General features: G+C 39.1%; 1 long non-coding RNA gene across 2 annotated transcripts in view; it reads left to right on the forward strand.

The window, feature by feature from the left end:
• The first annotated feature begins 3,497 nt into the window (after positions 1-3,497).
• The window catches only part of LOC110148029 (uncharacterized), a 47,808-nt gene continuing 26,136 nt past the window's right edge, over positions 3,498-25,169 (forward strand). The window contains exons 1-5 of one of the 2 annotated variants that reach the window (XR_011483483.1): positions 3,498-3,676; positions 11,803-12,020; positions 15,846-16,460; positions 21,376-21,535; positions 24,001-24,325. This is a non-coding gene — a long non-coding RNA (uncharacterized lncRNA). The remainder of the gene's footprint in view (positions 3,677-11,802; positions 12,021-15,845; positions 16,461-21,375; positions 21,536-24,000; positions 24,326-25,169) is intronic. The other variant, XR_011483484.1, reaches the window with a different exon arrangement.

The raw sequence follows: 25,169 nt of genomic DNA on the forward strand, positions 1-25,169 counted from the left end.
GTAGTTAGCCCACCACAATAGGAGGGCCCATATGACCCACAGCAAGACTAGTAATAGTAATAGGAGACTTTAATAGCCCACTTACACCAGTGGATAGGTTATCCAGACAGAAAAATCAATAAGGAAGCACTGGCTTTAAATGACACATATCATTTATGTGATAAATGCTCTTTATCACATATTAAAGATCTTCAATGATATTATAAAGAGCTCTCCAGAAAGTGGACATAAAGTTTGCATGAAAGTGAAAGTGAAGTCGCTCAGTCATGTCCAACTCTTTGCGACCCCATGGACTGTAACCTATGAGGTTCCTCCATCCATGGAATTTTCCAGGCAAGAGTATTGGAATGGGTTGCCATTTCCTTTTTCAGGGGATCTTCCCGACCCAGGGATGGAACTTGGGTCTCCTGCATTGCAAACAGGTGCTTTTACCGCTTTTAAGGTGCTTTTAACAGGTGCTTTTAAGAAAACAATTCCATTTGTAATTGAATCAAAAAGAATAAAATACCCAGGAATAAACCTACCTCAGCAGGCAAAAGACCAGTACTCAGAAGCCTATAACACACTGATGAAAGAAACTGAAGATGACACAAACAGAAAGGCATATTGTGTTCATGAATTGGATGAATTATATTGTTAAAATGACTGTACTACCCAAGGCAATCTCCAGATGCAAGTCCTATGAAAATACCAATTGGATTTTTCACAGAACTAGAAAAAAAAATTGTTTTAATTTATACACAAATGCAAAAGACCTGAATAGACAAAACAATCTTGAGAAAGCAGAAAAGAGCTGGAAGAATCATGCTCCATGACTTCAGACTGTATTCCAAAGCTACAGAAATAAAATCGGTATCATACTGGCACAAAACAAGCACACAAATCAGTAGAACAAATAGGGAGCCCAGAAGTAAAGCCACACATTTATGGTCAATTAATCTATGACAAAGAAGACAAGAATATACAATGTCTCTTTAATAAGTGATGCTGAGAAAACTGGAGAGCTATATGTTAAAAAAAAATGAAATTAGAACATTTTCTTATACCACATACAAAAATAAACCCAAAATGGCTTAAAGGCCTAAATATAAGACTGGAAATCATAAGACTCTTCGAAGAAAACATAAGCAGAATACCCTAATACCCTTTGATATAAATCAGCAACGTTTTTTTAGATCTGTCTCCTAAAGCAAAGAAAACAAAAGCAAAAACAAACAAATGGGACCTGATTAAACTTAAAAGCTTTCACATAGCAAAGGAAACCATTGACAAAATGAAAAGACAACCTATAGGAATGGGAGAAAATATTTACAAATGATATGACTTACAAGGGGTTAATATCCAAAATACATAAACAGCTCTTGAAATTTACCAAAAAGCAACCTGATTAAAAAATGGGCAGAAGATCTGAATAGATATTTTTCCAAAGAAGGCATACAGGTGGCCAACTAGCACACGAAAAGAGACTCAGCATGACTAATCACCGGGGAAATGCAAATCAGAAGCACAGTGAGGTATCAACTCATACATGACAGAATGGCTATCATCAACAATACCACAAATAACAAAGGTTGGCAAGTATATGAAGAAAGGGGAAACTTTGTACACTGTTGGTGGGAATATAACCTTTGTACACCGTGGAAAGCAATATGAAAGGGCCTCAAAAAACTAAAAATTGAACTACCATATAATTTGGCAATTCTAATCCTGGGTGTATGTCCAAAGGAAACAAAAAACACTAACTTGAAAAGATGCATGCATCCCAATGTTCATAGCAGCATTATTTATAGTAACCAAGATATAGAAGCAAAATAAGTGTCCATCAACAGAAGAATAGATAAAGAATATGAATTAAATACTACTCACCCATAGAAAGGAAAAGAAATTTTGCCATTTGTAGTAACGTGGATGGACCTGGAGGGTATGATGCTTTCGGAAACATGTCAGATAGAGAAAAAGAAATACTATATGTTATCATTTATATGTGGAATCTAAAAAATAAAACAAACTATTTAATATAACAACAAAAAAGAAACAAACTCGAAGATACAGAGAATGAAGTATGGTTATCAGTGGGGAGAAAGAAGCAGGAAGGGGCAAAATAGAGGAAGGGGATAAAGAGGTACAAGCTATTCTGTATAAAATAAATTAGCTACAAGGATATAAGATGAGATAAGATGAGATAAGGACAGAAGATGAGATGGTTGGATGACATCACCACTCAATGGACATGGTTTGGGTAGACACCAGGAGTTGGTGATGGACAGGGAGGCCTGGAGTGCTGCGATTCATGGGGTCACAAAGAGTCGGGCATGACTGAGCGACTGAACTGAACTGAACAAGGATATATTGTACAACATAGATAATAAATCCAAAATTTTATAACTTTAAATGGAGCATAATCTATAAACATTTTGAATCATTGAGTTTTACATCTGAAATAATATTCTAAACCAACTATACTTCAATAAAAACAAAACAAAACTCACCTGAACTTCTTGAATAGCAGGGAGAAACCATATTAGAGAATAAAATCTAATGAGGATAAAATTTTAAATAGTGAGGAAAAGATCTTTGTAAAGAGATTATACCAAGTTCAATTCCTAATGAACTGAATTGTCACTCTTAGTGAGAACCAAGTTGAATTATGAAAGTAGCTGTGTCACCTAATTTTTTGATCAGAGCAGATAAATAATACATAAAATGATAGAGTGTACAGCATGCAGGTTAGTTAGAATGAACTGTGTAGCCCCTTTCCCCTTGTGATTTTGCACTGAAGTCTGAAAATAACTAGATATTGGCTTAGATGGAACTCTGAAAAGAGATGGAAACTCGTTCCTATGAAAGGACTACAACTATAATTTCAAAGAAGTGTTTTGGGTGTTTTCTGGTAATTCTTGGGAGAAAAACAGAACAGGGAATATAATCTTAAAACAAAATGGGATGGGACACAAGCTTGCAGTTAAGATGTAGAAAAGTATACCTTACAAAAACAAATTCTTTATAGATCCACAGGCTGAGGAAAAGAAGGTTTGAGAATATCTGAAGTAAAAAGAGGAAAACAAATGATGTAATTGTTGGAGCATATTATGGCTGCTTGGATGGATAAAGATACAGAGAAGTTATCTTGACAACCATCTCAGAGACTGGATAGAGGAGAGAGATTTGAACTTAACATACAGATGCTGGAAAGCTCACCATAAAAGAATAATGACAGGAAAGTTCTGTGACTTGCAAGCTTCGTCTGTCCACAAGGAGAATGCCACTATTTCATCCTTCCGTTCATTTCCTCAGTGAATATCTACTGCTTGTCTATTTTGCTCTAGGAACTGGGAATGCAAGAATAAATAAGAAAAATGCTCTGAAATTCAAACTAACATGATGAACTATTGTGGCAAGGTCATAAATAGAGGCATGCAACAAGTGAGCTCTACAGGGTGGGGTCTCTGAAGGAGACAATGTGAACGACATCACAGAGGAAGGTCAGTAGGTTGGGACCTGAGCCACGGCTCAGCCAGGGACAGAGGTGAGGAGGAAGAGCTTTTTGACCAGAAGAAAGCACATCTCAGAACCAGAGAGAAGTTTGGTGTGGCCAGAACCTCTCAAAGATGGAGTCTGGTAAGACAGGTGGCTGAAGAGGCGAGCATGTGAATTTAGGAAATGAGCAACTCATCCTGTGAGTTAAGAAAAATGCGACATAATTGGGTTTTAATTTTAAAAGTTTTACATTGACTCTAATGTGAGTGTAAATGTGAATCAGTTTTACACTGACTCAAATATGTTGGAGGAGGGCAGGATGCGGTTAGTGAGTGAGCCATATTGACTTCATTTTCTTTTGGCAAGTTTGAAAGTTGCTAGATCAGGGAACTCTTAGTAGACATGCTTTTAGATTCCATCATGGTATTTGATGAACTCTCTTCTCAACAAGTTCTAGAAATATGTACTGGATGATAGCACAATTAAGTAGATTAATCTCTAGACTGCAACTACCTTTCCAGTCTTTTCTTGCTCCCCTACACCTCGCATACTCCAGCCATTAAATTTCTTGATGCCTGAACATACCATGTACGCTCCAACCTCATTGCCTTTGTTCACATGTTCTCTCCATCTGGAGTGACATCCTTTCATCTCCTAAGCACTGAAACTCTGTCCATCGTTCAGTGGGCCACCTCCTCATATGTATATTTGTACTTGCCTTATGATCCTTGCCTTACTCTATGTTGCACAACAGCCATTTAGTAACTACCTAGTACTCCCTACTGCCTTTTAACATGTTTGAAGGCAGGACTATTTTCATATTACTTGGTATCATAATAATGAAGCTTATACTAGCACCACGAATAACATCTTTAGTGTTCTTCTGCCTTCCAGACACTATAGAAAGATGCTTGCCATCTTTATTTCCAAGTAGCAGTGAAACGTACTAGTTGGAAGCAAAAATATATCAGTTACCCAGACCCAAGTTAGATCCTGGCTGTGACACTTATTGGCCGTGTGACTTGAGGCAAGTTATTTAGCCTCTCTGAAGTTCAGTTTTCTCATCTGTAAACTTTTAAGGTTGTTTTGATAATTGAAGTAGACTAGTGTTTAAAAGACATTTAGGGGGAAACTCCCTGGTGGGCCAATGATCAAGAATCTGCCTGCCAATGCGGGAGACGCAGTGCAATCCCTGGCCTGGGAACTAAGATTCCACATGCTGTCGGGCAACTGAGTCCAACATCACAACTACTGAGCCAGCGCTCTAGAGCCCAAGCTCTGCAACAAGAGAAACCACCACCACGAGAGGCTTGCTCGTCACAACTAGAGAAAGTCTGTGTGCAGCAACGAAGCCCCAGCACAGTTACAAATAAAGAAGTAAATAAAGTTTTTTTAAAAAGCGATGATATAAATTTAACAAAAAGTGAATAAAAGGCACTTAGGGGAATTCCCTGATTGTCCAGTGATTAAGACTTGGCACTTTCACTGTCGTGGCCTGCATTCAATCCTTGGTCAGGGAACTAAGATCCCACAAGTCAGGTGATGGGCCCAAATAATAGTAATAATTATAGGATAAAATAAAATAAAAGGCATTTATTACAGTGCTTAACACTTAACGGGCTTCCCTTTCAGTTCAGCTGGTAAAGAATCCGCCTACAATGTAGGAGACCTGGGTTCGATCCCTGGGTTGGGAAGATCCCCTGGAGAAGGGAAAGGCTACCCACTCCAGTATTCTGGCCTGGAGAATTCCATGGACTGCATTGTCCACGGGGTCGCAAAGAGTCAGACACGACTGAGTGACTTTAACACTTGACAAAAGCTCAGAAAACGAATTATGTTTGTGACTTCACTCACTGCTAAACCCATTTCGCAGATACTGTGTGTGTTAGTCACTCAGTCGTGTCTGACTCTCTGTGACCCCATGGACTGTAGCCCACCAGTCTCCTCTGTTCACAGAATTCTCCAGGCAAGAATAATGGAGTGGGTAGCCTTTCCCTTCTCCAGGGGATCTTCCCAACCCAGGGATTGAACCCCGGTCTCCCACATTACAGGCAGATTCTTTACCAGCTGAACCACCAGGGAAGCCCTCACAGATACTAGGGAGATGCAAAGATGCATGTGGACTCCTTTCAGGGAGCTCACAATTTAGTGGAGACCAAAACTTGTCAATGCCGTTTAGTTTTGATAAATATTCATCCTGAGTGTAGGAAAACTTGAAAATGGCAAAGAAATGTTACAAACATTTCACCTTCAAATGGATGTTACAGGAAATACTAAATGATGATGAAATCATTTTCCTAATATAGCACATTTAGATTACCTCTATGTAATCCATTAATATTTAACACAAAAATTGTAATTACCCATACAACTTTTTTTTTAATGACGGGAAAAAATCATCATGGGAATATATCAAGAAAGAAAGAGAAAGAAGATGTTGAGACTTTTTTAGAAAAAGCTTTTTGTTGTAGTAAACAACTGTACTTTTCACCCATTAACTTCCCTCTCTTTAAATATGACATTTAGAGTTGAGGGAAGCCACAGAGTCTTGGAACTTGGGAAAAGCCCTACCTGCCATCTATCCCAGAGAGGGAAGAAAAGACTCCGGACCCTGAGGTTCCACCTGGGGCAGAATCCAAGGTGCTGCTTTGCTTTCTTTGTCCTGTATGCAGTTCCTCTCCATCCTTTACCACCCTGCTTTCTGCCCTGGGAAGCTGACCTCTATGACTTGTGTCCACAAGTTCTTGTCCTCAAGCTTTTGGTTGGTTTCTTTCTACCAAAAAGAATCACTATCAGGAGATGCTTAGAAGAAAAACTATGACCAACCTAGACAGCATATTAAAAAGCGGAGACATTCCCTTGCCAACAAAGGTCTGTCTAGTCAAAGCTATGGTTTTTCCAGTAGCCACATATGGATGTGAGAATTAGACGATAAAGAAAGCTGAGCACCAAAGAACTGATGCATTTGAACTGGGGTATTGGAGAAGATGACTCATTTGAAAAGACCCTAACGCTGGGAAAGATTGAAGGCAGGAGGAGAAGGGGACAACAGAGGATGAGATGGTTGGATGGCATCACCAACTGAATGGACGAGTTTGGGTAAACTCCGGGAGTTGGTGAAGGACAGGGAGGCGTGGCATGCTGAGGTCCATGGAGTCGCAAAGAGTCGGACATGACTGAGTGACTGAACTGAACCGAACTTGAGAGTCCCCTGGACTACAAGGAGATCCAACCAGTCAATCCTAAAGAAAATCAGTGCTAAATATTCATTGGAAGGACCCGATGCTGAAGCTGAAGTTCCAATACTTTGGCCACCTGATACAAAGAACTGACTCATTGGAAAAGACCCTGATGCTGGGAAAGATTGAAGGCAGGAGGAGAAGGGGATGACAGAGTATGAGATGGTTGGATAGCATCACGAACTTGATGGACATGAGTTTGAATAAGCTCTGGGAGTTGGTGATGGACAGGGAAGCCAGGCATGCTGCAGCCCTTGGGGTTGCATGGTTGGACATGACTGAGCAACTGAATTGAAATCATCAGGAGATGCCAGTTTCAGGGAGAGTGAGGTATTTATGCCCCCAGTACCTGCTCTGGTAAACTGTAGGCTATGTCTGGGTGCCTCAATGAAAGAGCCCATTAGAGCCCAGTGCCCTTTTCTATATCTACCTTTATAGCTGCCTTACTTGCTTTGTTCATGGAGTGACAAAGTGTCAATCATGAGTGAGAGACTGAGGACTTAGGCACTTTCTTTTGCCCTCTATGGCTATAGAGGTGGCAAAAATAGCCCCTTCAGTATTTCACTGTCTCTTGCTGATTTAATTATATCCTGTTTACATTTTTGTAAGTTGCTCTATCTTAATTTTTTGCTTGTGTTTGTTATTTATTCATTTGTCTGCAACGGGTTTTAATTGAGGCATACAGGATCTTCGTTGCCAGTGTGCAGGATCTTCATTGTGGCATGCAGATTCTTTAGCTGCAGCATGCAGGATCTAGTTCCACAACCAGGGATCAAACCCAGACTCCCTGCATTAGAAGCACAGAATCTTAACCACTGGACCACCAGGGAAGCCCCTACTCCATCTTTCAAATCCTCAATTCCTCTTCTTGAATGTGCCACCTGGAACATTGTTGGTATCCAGACTGACTTCCTTGATTTCTAGTTCAGTACTTTCCCCCCACACTATGCTTCCACAGAGAGATAAAAGAAGGATTGCTTTCATGGGACTGGGTTTTACTCCTTTATTCAAAAATTATCTTCTCTTGGAAATATTTTGATAGTTAAGAATTGACTGCAATTTCAGTCTCTTTTGTGATGACATTGCAATTTCTTTGTAGAGAAGTTCAGAAAAAAGATTGGAATTTTTCCTAGGTGAATTGCTGATAGAACCACATCTCTTTCTTAGTTCTTGTCCTTCCTCTGATGAAAATAAAAAAAAAAAGAGGTTATTCTATGAGATATTGGAACCACAAAATAATGAGACAAACACAAATAAAATCCATCTTAAGAATAAAACAGATATCCATGAATGCAATAGTTCAACTGTAACATAGCATAAAGAGAGGGCAGACTGAAAGTAAAAAAGCTGATGGGGATGGATTTTCTTTACCTATTTTGTAATAGTTTTTCTTTTGTAAAAGTAATGAAAGAATAGGTAGGGAGGAGGGGAGAATTGGTGGGAAGATAAGACACGCATGCCTGGTGCTGAATAAAAGACGATTTGTACCTAGTACATTGTAGAAATTGTTCAAGAACAGTTCAGCCATGTAAAAATATGACCCTGTAATACTGCCAAGGTCAATCAAACTCATAGTTATTGACTCAGAAAGAACTGGCCTTACAGGATACCACTGTTCCAAGCCTGCTAAAATTTATACTTCCAATTATTAACATTTAGAAGATATATTTGAATACTGAGAAATTAATTGTGCAAAAATTATGATAAAAAAACCTCATCTTTTTATTTTTCCTAGTGGATAAAACTTTAAAGAGATGCCATGAAAATCTAAAATAGCTACCTAGTCACTCTGTCACAGCACTATTATTTTCATTATTTGAATAGCAGTTATTGCTATTGGATATTTTTCTTATTTACATAGTTATTTGTTTGGCTTTATTTCTCTAATACAATTTAAGCCCCGTAAGAACAGCTATCAGCCTTTTATTCAAAGCTTATTGTGCAAATTAAATAAATATTGACTCATAAATAATAATCTGTAGAGAGTTACCCATTAAACTCCAAATCTATATACCTCAAAACCAATAATCACAGTGTCCATGATTGAATAAGAATAAAGAATATGTTGAAGAGTATGTTTATTTTTATCCCATTTATGCAAAAGAATAAAACATGTTTTTATTTTCCCCAAAAAGGAACCATTTGTATGTGTATTACTTGTTAAAGGTAATGCATGTACATAAAAATTTGCAAGTCTACAACTTTTTTTTTTAATTACCAAATTATAATCCATTTTTTGTTCGAATGATTCAGATTAGGGAAGTTTTACATTTTTTAGACTTCTGTTTCATTTGAGTTTGTTACAAGGAATTGGCATTAATTTAATAATTTTTATAAAAGAAAAAAATAAAATCATGAGGTCAAATTCTGTAATATAATGGCTTTGGAGACAGCTATTGGAACAAAATCGGAATCTGAATTCATAGCAAATTATGATTTTGATTTTCTCTCTCATTCTCTGTTTCTGTTACTAGAATAATGAAATCTTTCCCAGGTTTCAGTTCCTGTCCCCAGCTCATCCCAATAATATATTTTCTAACCACCTTTCTACCCCTGACCATCACCCCATTAAAATTTTTCTGCCCAATAATATTCCTAGGCTGAGCCAACTTTCAGGTTGTACTTGATAGCAAAAGGGGAAAATGGACAGTCTTAAGAGACAGGATTAAAAAAGATTCAAGATGTCAGGGGAACACGAGAAGATGGCAGGGGAAAGGCTGGGGGAAAGCGAGAAGAGCTCTAAAGAGATTTCTTCTGCTTCCTACCTTCTCCCTAAAGCAGAGCACTTAAATGTCTCTCTGTACACAGATCCAGGCAATATGTTTTAGAACTAGAAATACAGGAGTATCAAGTATCCCCACGTCTGAGCTGGCATTTTGCCTACTCGTCCATGAACTCTCTCACTGGGTACATCCTGAAGCCTTCTTGGAGACTGCAGGTCATAAATGTGTGTGATTAATTGCCTATGTTGAAACCAAAAATAATGTTTCCAGAACATTCAGATTACAGGGTGAAGCAAGAGGCCGGCGGGTGACAGCAAAGGTTCTGTTAGGGAACCTGACGGGGATGGCTGAAGAAAGATTGCACTCGCTTGGGGTAACCTAGGAAATATTTCTGGTAGATAGAACAACAATAGGATAAGACTAGACAACAGGAATTTGTTACAGATTGTGAAAGATACCTAATAAATTGAAAAGGACACAGGCTAAAGGACAGAGACTTAGGTAAGAGCAGAGGTATATGTGAAGCAATTGTTAAGACAGGTTCACAACTTAGCTTCTAAATACAATTGACCCATGTTGATAGATCATTAGAGGTATCTACTGCCTATGGGTAAGAGCAAATGATTTGTTATTTCCCTCTTCTGGTTTATAAACTATAATTGTCTCTCTTGGGATTATAACCGTGTGTACAGAAAAACGTATATATGTGTGTGTGTGTATATATATATATATTATATGTAAAAATATATTAAATATATTACAGCAGTAACGGGAAGCCAGTGGTGGCTTCAGTGGTGGCCCTACACTCTTAAAGACTTGCTTCTCACTGTTGAAGACCACCCCACACATTTGGAACAGTGCTTACTGGTCCAGAATCCTGCAGCCATCCTGCTACTTCAGTTGTGAGGTTTGCCAAAGGCAGTTCATGTCTGAAAGCCCAGCAATTGCTGTTAAACAAACACAGACACTTTCCAAGGGCAAGCTCATTCCCGGGGCTGGGGCAGACCCCGTCCTGTGGTTTACTAGTCCCTGGACCTGTCTTCCACTCCTCCTCCTGCTCAGTGACCTACCCAAGGGAGCAGTAGCTGATCTTGACTTCTCTCCTCACAATATCCAAATTCGTCATACACCTCCCTTTCGCAAGAGGCAGCTTTCACTGAAGTAGAAAGGTGATAGAACCTTCCAAGGGCGGTTCTGAAGTAAGTCCAAGGTGTCTCAGTGGTAAAGAATCTGCCTGCCAATGCAGAAGATGCAGGAGACGTGCGTTTGATCCCTGTCGGGAAGATCTCCTGGAGGAGGAAATGGCTACCCACTCCAGTATGCTTGCTTGGAAAAGCCCATGGACAGAGGAGCCTGGAGGGCTAGAGTCCATGAGGTCACAAAGAGTTGGACACAACTGAGAGACTAAGCCCCGTATGTCTACCTACCTTTCTAAATCAGGCTACCGTCTGTGACTCTAAGGTGATGGCTGGTGATTTCTTTTTTTTTCCCATTTATTTTTATTAGTTGGAGGCTAATTACTTTACAATATTGTAGTGGTTTTTGCCATACATTGACATGAGTCAGCCATGGAGTTACATGTATTCCCATCCCGATCCCCCCTCCCACCTCCCTCTCCACCCCATCCCTCTGGGTCTTCCCAGTGCACCAGCCCTGAGCACTTGTCTCATGCATCCAACCTGGGCTGGTGATCTGTTTCACCCTAGATAATATACAATCCTGGCCTAAACTATGTACTCTCAGGCACCTCTCTCTCTAAAGAAACGGACAAACACAAATGTAATTTCTGATTGTCACTACAGTGTAGAGGACCCCTATGCACACGTTAACTTCTGCTTTCACAATTAGAAATAGTGTGGCAAGGTACAAATCACTATCTTTAGATGTCTTGAAAACCTCAGGGCTTCATGATCCTCTTCAGAGTAGAACTTTGTACTCATGAAGACTTTTTTGGATGTAAATAACAGAAACATAACAGGATCTATCAAAAGCCAAAAAAGCACATTCATTAGCTCACCTCACAGAATGCCAAGTAGGCCCATGTGGTATTGTCAGGGCTCTCATTATGTATCTCAGAGCTGCATGAGTTACTGTGTCTTTTAGTATTGACCTAAGGTTCTCCATGTCAGGGAAGGTTGTCAAGCCCATACCCTTACAGGGTTTAAGCCAAAAGAAAGAGAGAATGTTCTTAATATATATATATATATATTGTGTGTGTGCATATATATGCAGTTTTACTCCAATTTATTGAACGGCATGAGTGTTTTGCTTGACTGTCTGGATCACACATGGGCCCTGTAAATCTTTGTGAATAGGGGACTGGGGTTCCACGACTAGCCAAGTCCGATGATAATTCCCTTTAGGGTGAGGTCGCTCAAGATTGCCAGTGTGGAACAGCCACAAAAACACACGGAAAGAGAAGAAACATTACCTCAATGACAAAAGAAAAGCCAAGTTTAAGTCAAACTGGGAAAAGGAGGTTGCACTGAGTCTCCTTAAGCTTGTGACCGGCTGAGTCTGCAAGGTTCTCCTGAGAGCCATAGTTCATCCAATCCTGTATGTGGCTTCATCAGGCATTCAGGTAAGAACAAAAGACTCAGTACAAACCTTTGACCTCATGTCCACAGATTTGAGCTGGGTTTTGGGGCTAAACTACAGACTTGTTTGATAAAATGTGCTGTCACTGATGCAAATTGGAAAGTCAGTAATAGCCTTATTGACTTTGGTGCCAGAGCATGAGACCTAAAAAGTCATTTGTTCTGCAATCCTTTAGAAGAACAAGGGCCAGGTAATATGATCTTCTTCTGCTGTGGTATTACTGGAAAAAGGATTGGACTTTTGTTCTAGTTTCATTTTCTGTTAATATGTAGTTGTAGCCGAGGGCAGTTTATTTCACCTCCTTGGAACTTGGTTTTCTAACGTGTTAAAGGAAGTGGTTATGCTGGTTGATCTCCAGCATTTTTGATCTTTCAGCTCTGAATTTTTAAGGTTTAATTTTTTTCATTGGCTTTCTTCTGACACTTGGGCTGGAAAAGATGAGACCATGGTAAGAGATGGGCAAGTCATGGTACTAGACAATTGGAAAGGATATCTAAAAGGTCATTAAAAGACATATGGTTATCTTCTATTTGTTTTAGTTTTCTAAAAAGATATCAATTCCAATGCCATTATTTGCTTTTGAATTAAAAAAAATTACATGCTTATTTTAAGGAACATTTTAAAAGGACAATTATTGAAGTCCAGCGAAGCAACTTTAAAAATCAGTTAGAAAAAGGACTTAAACCCTAACAAGTAAATGCAATGATTGGACCTTGTTTTGACTGTGGCTTGAACAAAACAGCTGTAAAATATATATTTTTCACAATTGTAGGAGATTTGAATATCATAGCTATTAGAAGGTATTAAGAAATTACAATTATTATAATTTTCCTAAATGTGATAATAATACAGTTATATTGCAAATTATGGGGGGAAATGAGAAGTTGTTCTTATTTTTTAGTGATGTGTAGTTAAATACTTAGGATTATATGTTATGACAGCTGTGATTCACTTATAAACACATATAATCAAATGAGATACAGTATTAGCAATGAGAAATCTCCAAGTTTCTATGGTTATTTCTGTACTATTTTCTCAGTTTTTCTGTAATCTTAAAAATTAAAAACAAAACAGCACCCCAAAACACAATCAACTGGAGATGATTATCTTTTAAAATTTCAAGCTGTGCTCACCTTACATCTTTAGTTTAAATATAATTCAAATTTTCAGTTTTCCCAGGTGAAATAGCAATTTAATGCCTTTAAGTCAGCTAAAATATGACTCCTGGATTTTTAGCTTTAGCAAACAGTTATAAGGTAGCAAAGTAGCAGTCTATTTCTTAGGAAATAATGGTGTTAGAATCTTTAATATTAAACACCCCCCCCCCATACACATAGATACCTGAACCCTTGTGGTTTTTGCTAATTGTGCAAATGAGGCTGAATGATGTAGTGGCTATGCATTCAGACCCTAAAGCCAAAGGCCTGGGTTGGTTGGGATCTTCCTTGCCCTGCCACTTATTACGCGTGTGACCTTGAAAAAGATACTTAACACCCTGTACCTCAGTTTCCTCAGCTGTAAAATGGGAGTAAATGTTATCACCCATGTGATGGGATCCTTTTGAGTATTAGGAGCTCATTAGGAGTACATTGCACTTAACACAGTTCTTGGTGCTTAACAAGTATTAATCATTGTTTGTTTATTTTGCCAGGAAAGCCAGGAGTGGTCAAGGTCAATGCTCAAAGAGAAATACCTTTACAGTTCAAGTGATGAAACTTGTTTGTCCTAATGTGAACAGCACTGAGATAGAGAGATTTTTAAAACCAGAACGGGCAGTGTGGCATTGTGGCATCTGTTCCATCTTAGTAATTTCCCATAACAAGTGGTTTAAAGTTTTCTCAAAACCCTAGAAAACTAGTATCAGATACAAAGTCTGTCTCAAGAATCTCCAGAAATAACTACATTTTCCCAAAAAATTCAGGCTGGAAATATATTTGGTAGATGCTTCATGGTACTTGGCAGACATATTAAAATGATAGTGTGGCTATTATTACAACATATCCTGCAATCATTTATAACCAAGTAAGACTCCTTCATTAGCTTATGTATGTATCATAAGTGCTTATTGAAAACCAAGGACTTGATCTCTTTGTAATACATTAGTTTCCCATTATTTCTGACCTTGTAAAATTAAATATTGCCCAAGAATATGAAACAAGAAAATTTTTTTTTCAGCAGAGCTACATCATTATCCTTTTGCTTTCTGGACCATATTAGGAAAATTCAAGGCTATTTAGATTTATCTAATAAAACTTTAGAGAAACTGCCAAAGACTTCGGTTTCATATTTGTGGTCAGGTTTTTATTTAATAATGGTGCCTGCAGTTTAACCAAAGTCAATCTTTTTTCTTTAGCAAGATAAGTAGTAGATGACTTCTCTATTGAAGAATCTTCCATAGCCTTTGAGTCCTCCATCATGCCAACCTGATTCTTTGCACATCACAAAAAGCTGTTTAAAATAATGTATATGGAAGTTAACTAGATTTCTGGTGGAGATCATTTCACAATATATATAAATATCAAGACATTACATTGTACACCTGAAACTAATATAATCTTATAGTTCAATTATACCTCAATAATGGAGAAGGAAATGGCAACCCACTCCAATATTCTTGCCTGGAAAATTCCATGGACAGAGGAGCCTGGTGGGCTACACTCCATGGGGTCACAAAGAGTCAGCCACGACTGAGCAACTAAGCACAAACCTTAATAAAAGATAATTTGTACAGCTGAAATTGTTGTATGACTAGAATTTGCAAAAAGAAATTCTTTAGCGTCTTGGAGCAACTGCAAGAAGCTAAGTCCTTCAAATTCTTATGTTAAGGAGAAACCAGGTAAAAGAGACTAAGTGACTTAGACTTGAATCCCTTATCCATTTGATTTCAACTTAAATCAGGGAAATTTGTTCTTCTCAGAGAGCTGTTGATATCCCTTTGGAAGCAAGGTCATTTCAGTTCAAATCACATCACTCTCTTTGCAAACAAGTCCAACTGCAGTGTAGCACAGAAACGGAGCTGTCTAGACAGGAAGAAAAGGACTCGGCTTCTTTTGGTCCCAGAAACTCAGTATCTGGTTAAAACGGAAGCAATGGCTCTGTAACTATATGGAACACAACTGTGCTAAGAGCAAAATAGAAGTTTGGATTTTTTTTTTTTTTTTAGATAAAAGGTATCAGATTAAATGAACATGCACCCTAGAGTTCTCTAGTAAGTAAAAGTCATGTTGATAATATGATGAAGTCTTATTTACCATTTCCAACTATTGCTCTCTCTCTCTCTTCTAACAGCTTTTAAGTTTTCATTTTTCTGCCCTAGTTTTAGTACTGAGAAAAGTACCTAGATCTTAAACGTATCTATTCAACACTATATAAGGAGGTGTGTACACAGGTATGGACTTCCCAGGTGGCTCAGTGATAAAGAATCTGCCTGCCAATGCAGGAGACACAGGAGAAGTGGGCTCAGTCCCCAGGATCGGGAAGATACCCTGGAAAAGGAAATAGCCACCCGCTCCAGCATTCTTGCTTGGAGAATCCCATGGACAGAGGAGGCTGGTGGGCTACAGTCCATGGGGTTGCAAAGAGTCATACAAAACTGAGTGACTGAGCACACACACAGAAATATGCTCACCAAATATTGGGTCTTCCCAGTTCTCTTTTTCAGCTCCTTATGACATCATTTTCAACCATCACTACATCCAATATCTACATACTTATAAAAAAATCTATTATATCTATAATCTTACATGCTTACAAACAAATATTATTAATATCATTATTAGCAGGTGGTGAATTTGTCCCATTTCTTCAGTTTCTTTAGGCTCCTTTGCTCTCCCTCAAGTCTGGCCCCACCTGGTTACTAGAGGAATTTGCAGACCTCGTGAAAACGTGAAACGGTCCTGGTTCCAAGTCAGCTTTTATGGGCGGCTTTCTGTGAGGTCGAATTCACCCAAGCATTTGTGTAGCGGTTCAAGAGCCCCACAAGGCGTGTGTCTGCTGCCTACACTCTCCAGTGGTGAAGCGGGCAAATTTGGACACAGCAGCTGGTCCTGAAGACAGCTGGAAATAACCCGGTCTGATAGGATCAGCTATCAGAGGCAAGGCGGCAGCGCCGCGTGGAAACAGCACGCTATCTCTGAGCCTCTGAGGCGGTGCCACAGGCGGCCCCAGGCTCAACCTGCCCTCAAAATAGCCGTGAAGCCACCTCATATGCAGACTTGCCCCCGTGGAATGAGAATCGCAGGCTTTTAGTTCTGAAAAACCCCTTGGAGCCTGTGTCACAACTCTCTTGTTTTGCAGATTAAAAACAACAACTACTAGGACTTCCCCGGTGGTTCCGTGGCTAAGACTGCATTCTCAACCCAGGGGACCTGGGTTTGATTCCCGGTCAGGGAACTAGATCCCACATGCCGCAACTAAAGATCCTGTGAGTTACAACTAAGAGTCAATGCAGACAAACTAGTAAATAAATATTTTTTTAAAATGACAACAACGAAAACAAAAACTCACAACCAGGAACACAAAGATATGTGCGACATCCATAGCTGTCGCATATGCCTGCATGGATGTGTGATTAAGCCCTCTAGGGATCCACATAGATTCGTGTATCATTCGATTGCTCTTAAGTTAGTATATTTGTTTTCTCCCAAAGAGCTAACTCTGCAGATCCAAAATAAAAAAAATAAAAAAAAATCTCAGATTTAGTCTTGAATATCAAAGTAAATATTTGGATCCACCCTCAATGCAAATACCCTCAGAATGAGTGATGTGACCCATTATGTGGTTCCTTCATGTCAGCCTTTGTCTGGGACCAGACACGGAAACTGCTAAGACGAAAGGCATGGTGATCTAAGGGTGTTCACAGTCTAGTGTCAGAAACAGATATATGAGCAAATAATTAAGAGACGTTACAAGTCACATAGGGGATTAACATGAAGTATCAGCATGCGGCAAAGGAGCTGAGTAGTAGGTGGGTAGAAAATCTAGTCAAGGAGCCCAGAAAAACTCGTATTTAAATTAAATCTCTATAGTAACATTTGAATTCTGCAGAAGGTAGTGAAAAGGATGTAGTGAGTATTTTAGGCAAGAAGGAACAACATTTTATTTAATCAAGCCAGTGTCTACCAGTCACCATTTTCTCTCTTAGCCTTCTAGTTTACTGTCTAACACAGCTAAAATTTGTGTAAATGAAATGTTTTAAGAGTCTCCTTTGAAGCAACACTCATGACCTTCTTTATTTTCCTTTGTTCTTAGAGAATCTTATATCTTATTACTTGGTTCGTGTTTGTGTTCTCTTTGATTCAGGTTGTCAGAAATATGACCCTAGGATGTACAAGAGGCATTATATGTGGAAGGTCACTAAACATCAGCTGGTGTTAATTCTCAAACGAGGGGGAGCATTGAGAGTTTGGGAAATTGTGAAAGTCATCCAGAGCAGAAGGACTTTCATTATGATCTCAGATTAAAAGTAAACAAGATAGTCACAAAAAATAGGAAGGACTAAAGGACACATTCTCAAAGTTCAAGTTTTTTGGAGTCAAGGACATTTAAATTAAGACAATATGCTGTCATCATTGCATTTCCCTAGTGGTTCAGCCATAAATAATCTGTTTGCAGTGCAGGAGATGCAGGAGGCATGGGTCCAAGCCCTGGGTTGGGAAGATTCCCTGGAGATGAAAATGGCTACCCACTGCAGTATTCTTGCCTGGACAATCCCATGGACAGAGGAGCCAGGTGGGCTACAGTCCATGGGGTCGCAAAGAGCCAGACATGATTTAGGGACTGAATACACATGCACAATATCATTATTTGTCTACAAATTGATATCCATGCAGATGATTTCTGTGTGTGTATACAAACTCACAAATCTTATATATTTTATATATATAAAAATATATAAAATCTTATATATTTTATACAAATCTTATATATTTTAAGATAAAAATATGTACTTACTATATAAGTATATAATTAATATTTTGCTAAACTGCCTTTAAGATTTATAAGCCCACAGACCCCTCATCCCAAGAAGATACCATGTATGCACCTAGACCATGATGCAAAGATGTTCATGGTAGAAATAATATTTAATACCCCACCTGCCGAATGGAATAAACCTAAGTGTTTGATAATAGGATATACTTTAATACCCAGTTAGTGGAATGTAATATGGCCATTAAACATGATGTTCTTCTAGAAATCATAAGGATTAACATAATAGACATAAAGTACTTAGGAGTGCCCAGAACCTAATAAATGCTCATTCCATGTTAAATTGTCATCATCATCATTATGATCATATCTTAAGATGCAGTGAGATGTTCCTATATATACATTGAAAAATAAATACAAAGCAGTATGTAAATTATGATACCAATTAAATATATGTATACACACATATAGGGCTTCCCAGGTAGTGCTAGTGGTAAAGAATCTGCCTGCCAATGCAGGAGACTGTAAGAGATGCAGGTTCAATCGCTGGGTTGGGAAGATCCTCTGGAGAAGGGAATGGCAACCCACCGCGGTATTCTTGCCTGGAGAATCGCATGAGCAGAGGAGCCTGGCAGGCTATAGTCTGTGGGGTCGCACAGAGTTGGACATGACTGAAACATTTAGCATGCATGCCTGCATACACATGTATATTTACACATTCACATATACATGTGTGTACACTACTGTGCTCAGTCACTCATTCATGTCCAACTCTTCATGACTGCATATTTGAAGCCAGGTCTCCTGCATCTTCTGCATTAGCTGATGGACTTTTTACCACTAAGCCATCTGGGAAGCCCATACATGGATACGTGTATGTGTGCGTGTACATATATAAATATTTACACATTTGGCAAAAAGATGGAGAGTGTGTTAGTTTACTAAGCTGCCATAACAAAGTACTACAGGCCAGGTGGCTTAAACAAAAGACGTTTACTGTCTGACAGTTCTGGAGGCTAGAGGTCTGAAATCAAAGTGTCAGCATGATTGGTCCTTGCTGAGGGCTCTGAAGGAAGAGTCAGCTCCAGGTCTCTCCCTTTTGCTTGCAGATGGCTGTCTTCTCCCTGTGTCCCCTCATATAGTCTTCTCTCTGTGCATAATGATGGCCATGTTTTCCCTTTTTATAAGGACATCAGTCATGTTGGATTAGGGCCACACTAATGACCTCACTTTAAGCTGATTACCACTGTAAAACTCTTTCCAAGTAAGGGCACAGTCTGAGCAAGTGGGACTAGGACTTCAATATTTGAATTTGAGAGGGAACACAAGTCAACCCAGAATGTCTGTATATCAGTAATTCTAGAATTATATATGACATTTTAGCTTGCTCTTTTTGCTTACTTGTTATTTTCTATGATGGACCATTGCCCTTAATTAAATTTTAAAATGCTGTTAAAAAAAATACCATGCCTCAGAAAGCCAGATACCCTATTTAAAATTTTAAATGAAAATACTTTTAATTCTCTGCACTTCCCTATTCATTTTTAATATCACCTCCATTTCTACTGCATAAGACTAAGCCTAGAGCTTCTAAAGAATGTTTAATGTTTCTTATGCAGAGGAGAAATTTGGAGATTGAAACTCTGGACATTCAAACTATGTATGCTGATATACTGTATGTGATATGGTGCTAAGTCACTTCAGTCGTGACTGAGTGCGATTCTATGAACTGTAGTCTGCCAGGCTCCTTTGTCCATGGGATTTTCCAGGCAAGAATACTGGAGTGGGTTGCCATGCCCTCCACCAGGGGATCTTCCCAACCCAGGGATCAAACTCGAATCTCTTGTGTCTCCTGCATTAGCAGGCGGGTTCTTTACCCCTAGTGCCACCTGGGAGTCCAAGGTTATTAATTTCCTTTGGAATTTCTATTTCACTGTAAATTCCTGGACTGTTGATTTAGGGTAAAATAAAATTATTATGTAGCATCAAAGTAAAGCATCATTTTGGAGGGATGCTTACTCACTTGAAAGTTTAAGAACTTATCAAATCTAAAGCTAGTATTGCACATTTTTCCTGAAAGGTAAGCATTGCTATTAAGTAGTAATCCTGTGTTAAAAAGTTATAGCAGAGGTTAAAACATGTTTTATGCAATAGATATACTTCAGAGTAATCAAGGCTTCCCTGGTGGCTGAGTGGTAACGAATCTGCCTGCAATGCATGACCATGGGAGACTCGGGTTCGCTCCCTGGGTTGGCAAGATCCTCTGGAAGAGGGCATGGCAACCCACTCCAGTATTCTTTCCTGGAGAATCCCACGGACTTTTGAGAGTCCCTTGGATGGTAAGGAAATCAAACCAGTCAATACTAAAGAAAATCAACCCTGAATATTCATTGGAAGGACTGATGCTGAAGCTGAAGCTCCAATACTTGGGGCAGCTGATGGGAAGAGTTGACTCATTGGAAAAGCTCCTGATCCTAGGAAAGACTGAGGACTGGAAGAGAAGAGGGTGACAGAGGACGAGACTGTTGGATGGCATCACTGACTCAATGGACATGAGTTTGAGCAAACTCATGGAGATAGCGAAGGATAGAGAATCAGGGCGTACTGCAGCTCATGAGGTCACAAAGAGCTGGTTATAACAGACTGAGCAGAAACAACAAAACAAAGATATCAAGTTTATATGGGAAGAGTTCACACTTAAAAATAGCTTTGAAATCTATTGTTTGAAAGTGCTAGTCATTTGACTGTAAGCTTCCCTGTTCATTTATAGGTGGGGTGTTCTATGACATGAGTTCATTGTCCATAGTTAATATAAATTATCTATACATTATGTTAGGTGGCTTATATGTCTAAGGCTTAACCAACAATAATTATTGATCTAGTTTTATAAAATAAATCAGATATCAAAAAAAGTCAGATTCTTTACTAATATTCCTAGTGATACTATGGAATTGCAAAAATAAATTATTGAAGAAGGGTTGGTGGCTAATTCCTTGGAGGGTAAGAAAATTATTACTCATTATGTTAAGTAATGTCTTATATCAACATGTAAATAACTTTAGTGATTACTTGGAAAGAAAACTACTCCAAAGAGAAAGTTCATGTGTCGAATTTGTTTAGTTATTCATCTAATTTAGAGCTGAAAGGTTTTTCGAATGATACTACATATGAAAATATGTCACTAAAATTTATTAGTGCTCAGAGCAAGGGACTTTACCTATAAATACAGATTTAAATAGCTGCATGCTTGGTTATCCCTGATAAGTTAAATCAGATAAGATATTTAATATATAATTCTCCATTTTATGTTAGAAGAGATCCTACGCATCTCCCTGTTTCTGTCAGTTTGTAGCTTGGATGGGAAATTAAAAGTTAATTTTGTCTTTGTCCTTTTCTCTTTTTCTTATCAGCAGTGCCTGGGAGGCACGGTGAAGTATGCTGAAAGTGACCTTCAGCTTACTCATATCATCTCGACACAAGTGAGCCAGGCTCTACCCTTGTAATTTTCATTATTAACCACAAGAAGAGGAGCTTCTCTCAGTAGGAAATACAGCATCCAAAAATATATAGGTATTTTATACATCTCATGTGTGATGACTTAAAGAAGGCTGCAGGGGTAGAGAATCAATAGAGAAGGTGATGTGTGAAGGAGAGAAAGTTATAGCTGAAACTGCCATCCTGCAGAGGGTGAAGTGATTTACCCAAGGTCAGCAGCAGAACTTGTCTTTAGAGGCACAGTCCGAGCTAGAACCCAGGGGTCCTGGCTACCAGTGTGGAATGCCTTCTCCAATTCCTTCCTGTCTGAGTTGGTGGAAAAGCAAATGAGTTGGTTTTTTTTTTCCCTTCCCCAAATCAGTTAATATCACTGGTTTAGGCGTTGCACATCCACATGTCAAGGGGTCATGTTATTTCTTTACCTCTGCCCTATTCATATTTTTGTCTCTCTCAACTGAAATCAAAAAGCACAGCTTGTAAGTTCAGAAAGTGGCTCCATGTCAACTTTCCCCCTGTAAATTATTTTTATGAGCATACCAACCAAGGGCATCTCGAAAACACATGATCGCTTTTGGCATCTAACCAACCCTTCTCTTTTTCCCCCACTTTATGGGTAAAAAAAAGACTTTTTCTGGTCATTCTTCTCAAACCGGGTCCTTGAAACTTCTGTAATGTATAATGTTAATACATCAAGTAGCAAAGAAAAAAAAAAAAAGTAGCCCTGATGAAAACAGTCATCTGGGAGTTCAGGCTCCTGTAATCTACTCCCATTTCTTAGATATATGGAGCATGTGAGTAGAGGCTATTCCTGCATCACTTTTCCCTCAGTAAAAAGCTGATTTTAGAAGAATGTCTTGGTTAGGAGTTGCTCCATTAAAAATGCTAGAACTACAAGTCTCTTGCATTATGGCTGATTAGATAGCTAGGGCTGTTAATGACTCTGCTGAGTGTTTGATGAAAGGTGCTGTGTCAAGATCTTCACTTGGATTGCCTGAGTAACCACTGTGTGTTCAGTCAACACAGCGCAGGACATCTGAATTCAGCAAAGGACACAGTGCTGCAGGCCCTGCCCTTGGGAGCCTTCGCTATGAACATGCCAGAGCAGAGATAGTGACCTCATACGTCGCAGGGAACATCTTCCCTGGATTGTCCTGAAGTCACCTCAAACTCAACACGTCTGAAATAGAACGCAACCCTTCTCACACATCCAAGGGGTCACATGGTTTCTCCATTTGCTCGGACTAGAAATCACACTTTCACGCCAGTGGGTCTGTACTGTCTCCTATTATTGATACTTTCCGTCTGTCTCCTGTGTAGGCTGGCATCGGGCTTCCTCCCACTTTTATAATGACTTCAGGGATGGTCTCTGCAAATGCAGATTCACCCTCGCCAGCCCACCCTCTGTGTTGCTAAAGGGATAACTTCCTAAAACTGACTATTATGTTAACCACCTTCCCCTAAAACCTTCAGTGGCTCCTTGCTGTCTGCTGTATCAGTTCTAAAGTACTCAGCCTTAGAGGCAAAGCCCTTTCATGAAAGAGCTCCATTATGCCTTTTTAAGGCTCATCTGGGACAACACCATTAATGCAATACATCAATATCCTCCAAATATGTTCTGTATTCTTCAGCCTTGAAGTCTCTTCTCATACAATCCCCCTAATAAAATTCTTTACCCATTTGAACCATCTTTTAAGGTACTAGCAAACTTTTGCTTCCTTCTTGAGGATACAGAGTATGTGTCAACATTTGGGTTACCTTGGGCCACCCCAAGATGGAACTAGAGCAGGCTCCCCTCATTCACATACACGATCAAATCATAAAACATGGAAAGATGAGAGGATGTGATTATGGGAATTGTTGGCTGGATATGAACAGGTAGGATTACCCTACAATGTGTCATATTTTGAAGACAGACTTAAATTGTAAGCATGACCCATGCATCAGTTTTATTATAGAGAGAACCACAAAAATATATATAACCTTGCAGTTACATATGTATATATAACTGCGACCAGGGATGAGAGATAATGAAGATCGGTGGGCAGATGTATACAGATGGTGAAGTGAAGATCTTCAGTGTCATCTTTGTTTTACAGTTAAGGGAGGAGGGCTGTTTAGCAATGGTTTCATTTCAGTACTCAAAACCCAAATCACTGTATAGAATGTATATATTTAGACAGTAAATTAAGCTTTTCATTTTCTTTTACTTGATGTGTTTCTTTCAAATATGTTTATCCAAACACATTTTCAGGGAGGGGTGGAAAATGCCAGTTACACAAGAAAATCTATCCTCTGCCCGACTGAAGAAATTGTTCAAACAGAATGCATTCTTTCATAAGCACTGCTTCCTAACTCAACCAGGGTCAGTAAAGTCTTAGGTTATTAGTTATGTAATCCCTAGTTCCTCAAACTGCAGTTTTGATTTGAACACGCGGTTTCAATTAGTTGCTTCAGATTTTTGCCCCTAGATAGATCTCATTTTTAGAATCAAGGCAGACTCAGATAATCGTAACATTTTAGAATCATTCCTGACTTTGCAGATAACACACCTGACCTCTAAGAGGTAACTTCACCAGAATCACAGCTCCAAGCCCAAGCTCCATAAAACCCTGAGTTGTGTTTTCCAAGAAGATATGCTGAAGCCCTAACCCTTGGTATCTGAAAATGTGACCTTATTTGGAAACAGTTTTTTGCAGACATGTTTAAGATGTAAATTAAGGTGAGGTCATCGTGGAGTATGCGGGTGCTTAATCCAATATAACTTGAGTCCTTTTAAGAAGAGAAAGGAGATGAGACAGACACACAGGAAGAATACCACGTGACCACAAAAGCACTCCAAGAAACCCCACCAGAAGCTAGAAAGAGGTAAGAAAGGATTCCACTCAGAGTTTCAGGGGGAACATGATCCTCTTAATGGCTTGATTTTGGACTTATTCTAGATTCTAGAATGGTGACAGAATATATATGTGCCATTTTAAACCACCTGGTTTGCGGTACTTTGTTACAAGCAGACTTTGGAAACTCACACACCTCTCTCTCTTTTCGGATGGCTCGTTTTATTTTATATTATGTTCTCTTAGAACTCTCAGAACAAAATGAATTGGGTGGCGTCTGGGTGCCAGACAGTGACTTGAACTTGGTGAAATCACCAAGGCCTTGCCTCACATGCTCGTCCTGAAGCTCATCACTTCTGACCTTTGGGGCCATTATTATCCATGATTCCATGCCCAGAACTGTGCAGATGCTTCCATATCTTGTTTTATTCAATTCTTACAAAACAGATTCTAAAATTGCTACCATTATTTATGCCCGTTTTATAGATAATAGAAGCTGAGGTACAGAAAGGTTAAATAACTTACCCAGAATCACATGGCAAGAAAACGATGGAGTTGAGATTACAAACTACATCCAACAGACTTTAAAACCCACATATTCCACTTGATACTATAGTGTAGAAAATGACCGTGAACTGTTTATCTTAGAAATTCACCTTGGAAACCCCCCAGATTTATTTGAAGTTCCTTCAGAATTTAGCTCCAATGTTTTTTCTAGCCTCATCTCTTACCATTATGCCCTATCACACACACACACACACACCATAGGAGGATTTTTACATTCCCTGGAACACACAGGCTCTTTCTTCCCTCCGTTTCCTGCATTCTCTTTTCTTGACACCAGATGCCTATCCCCAACACCTTATACACATTGT

Source organism: Odocoileus virginianus, chromosome 25, assembly GCF_023699985.2.
Source record: "Odocoileus virginianus isolate 20LAN1187 ecotype Illinois chromosome 25, Ovbor_1.2, whole genome shotgun sequence".
Classification (NCBI taxonomy): domain Eukaryota; kingdom Metazoa; phylum Chordata; class Mammalia; order Artiodactyla; family Cervidae; genus Odocoileus; species Odocoileus virginianus.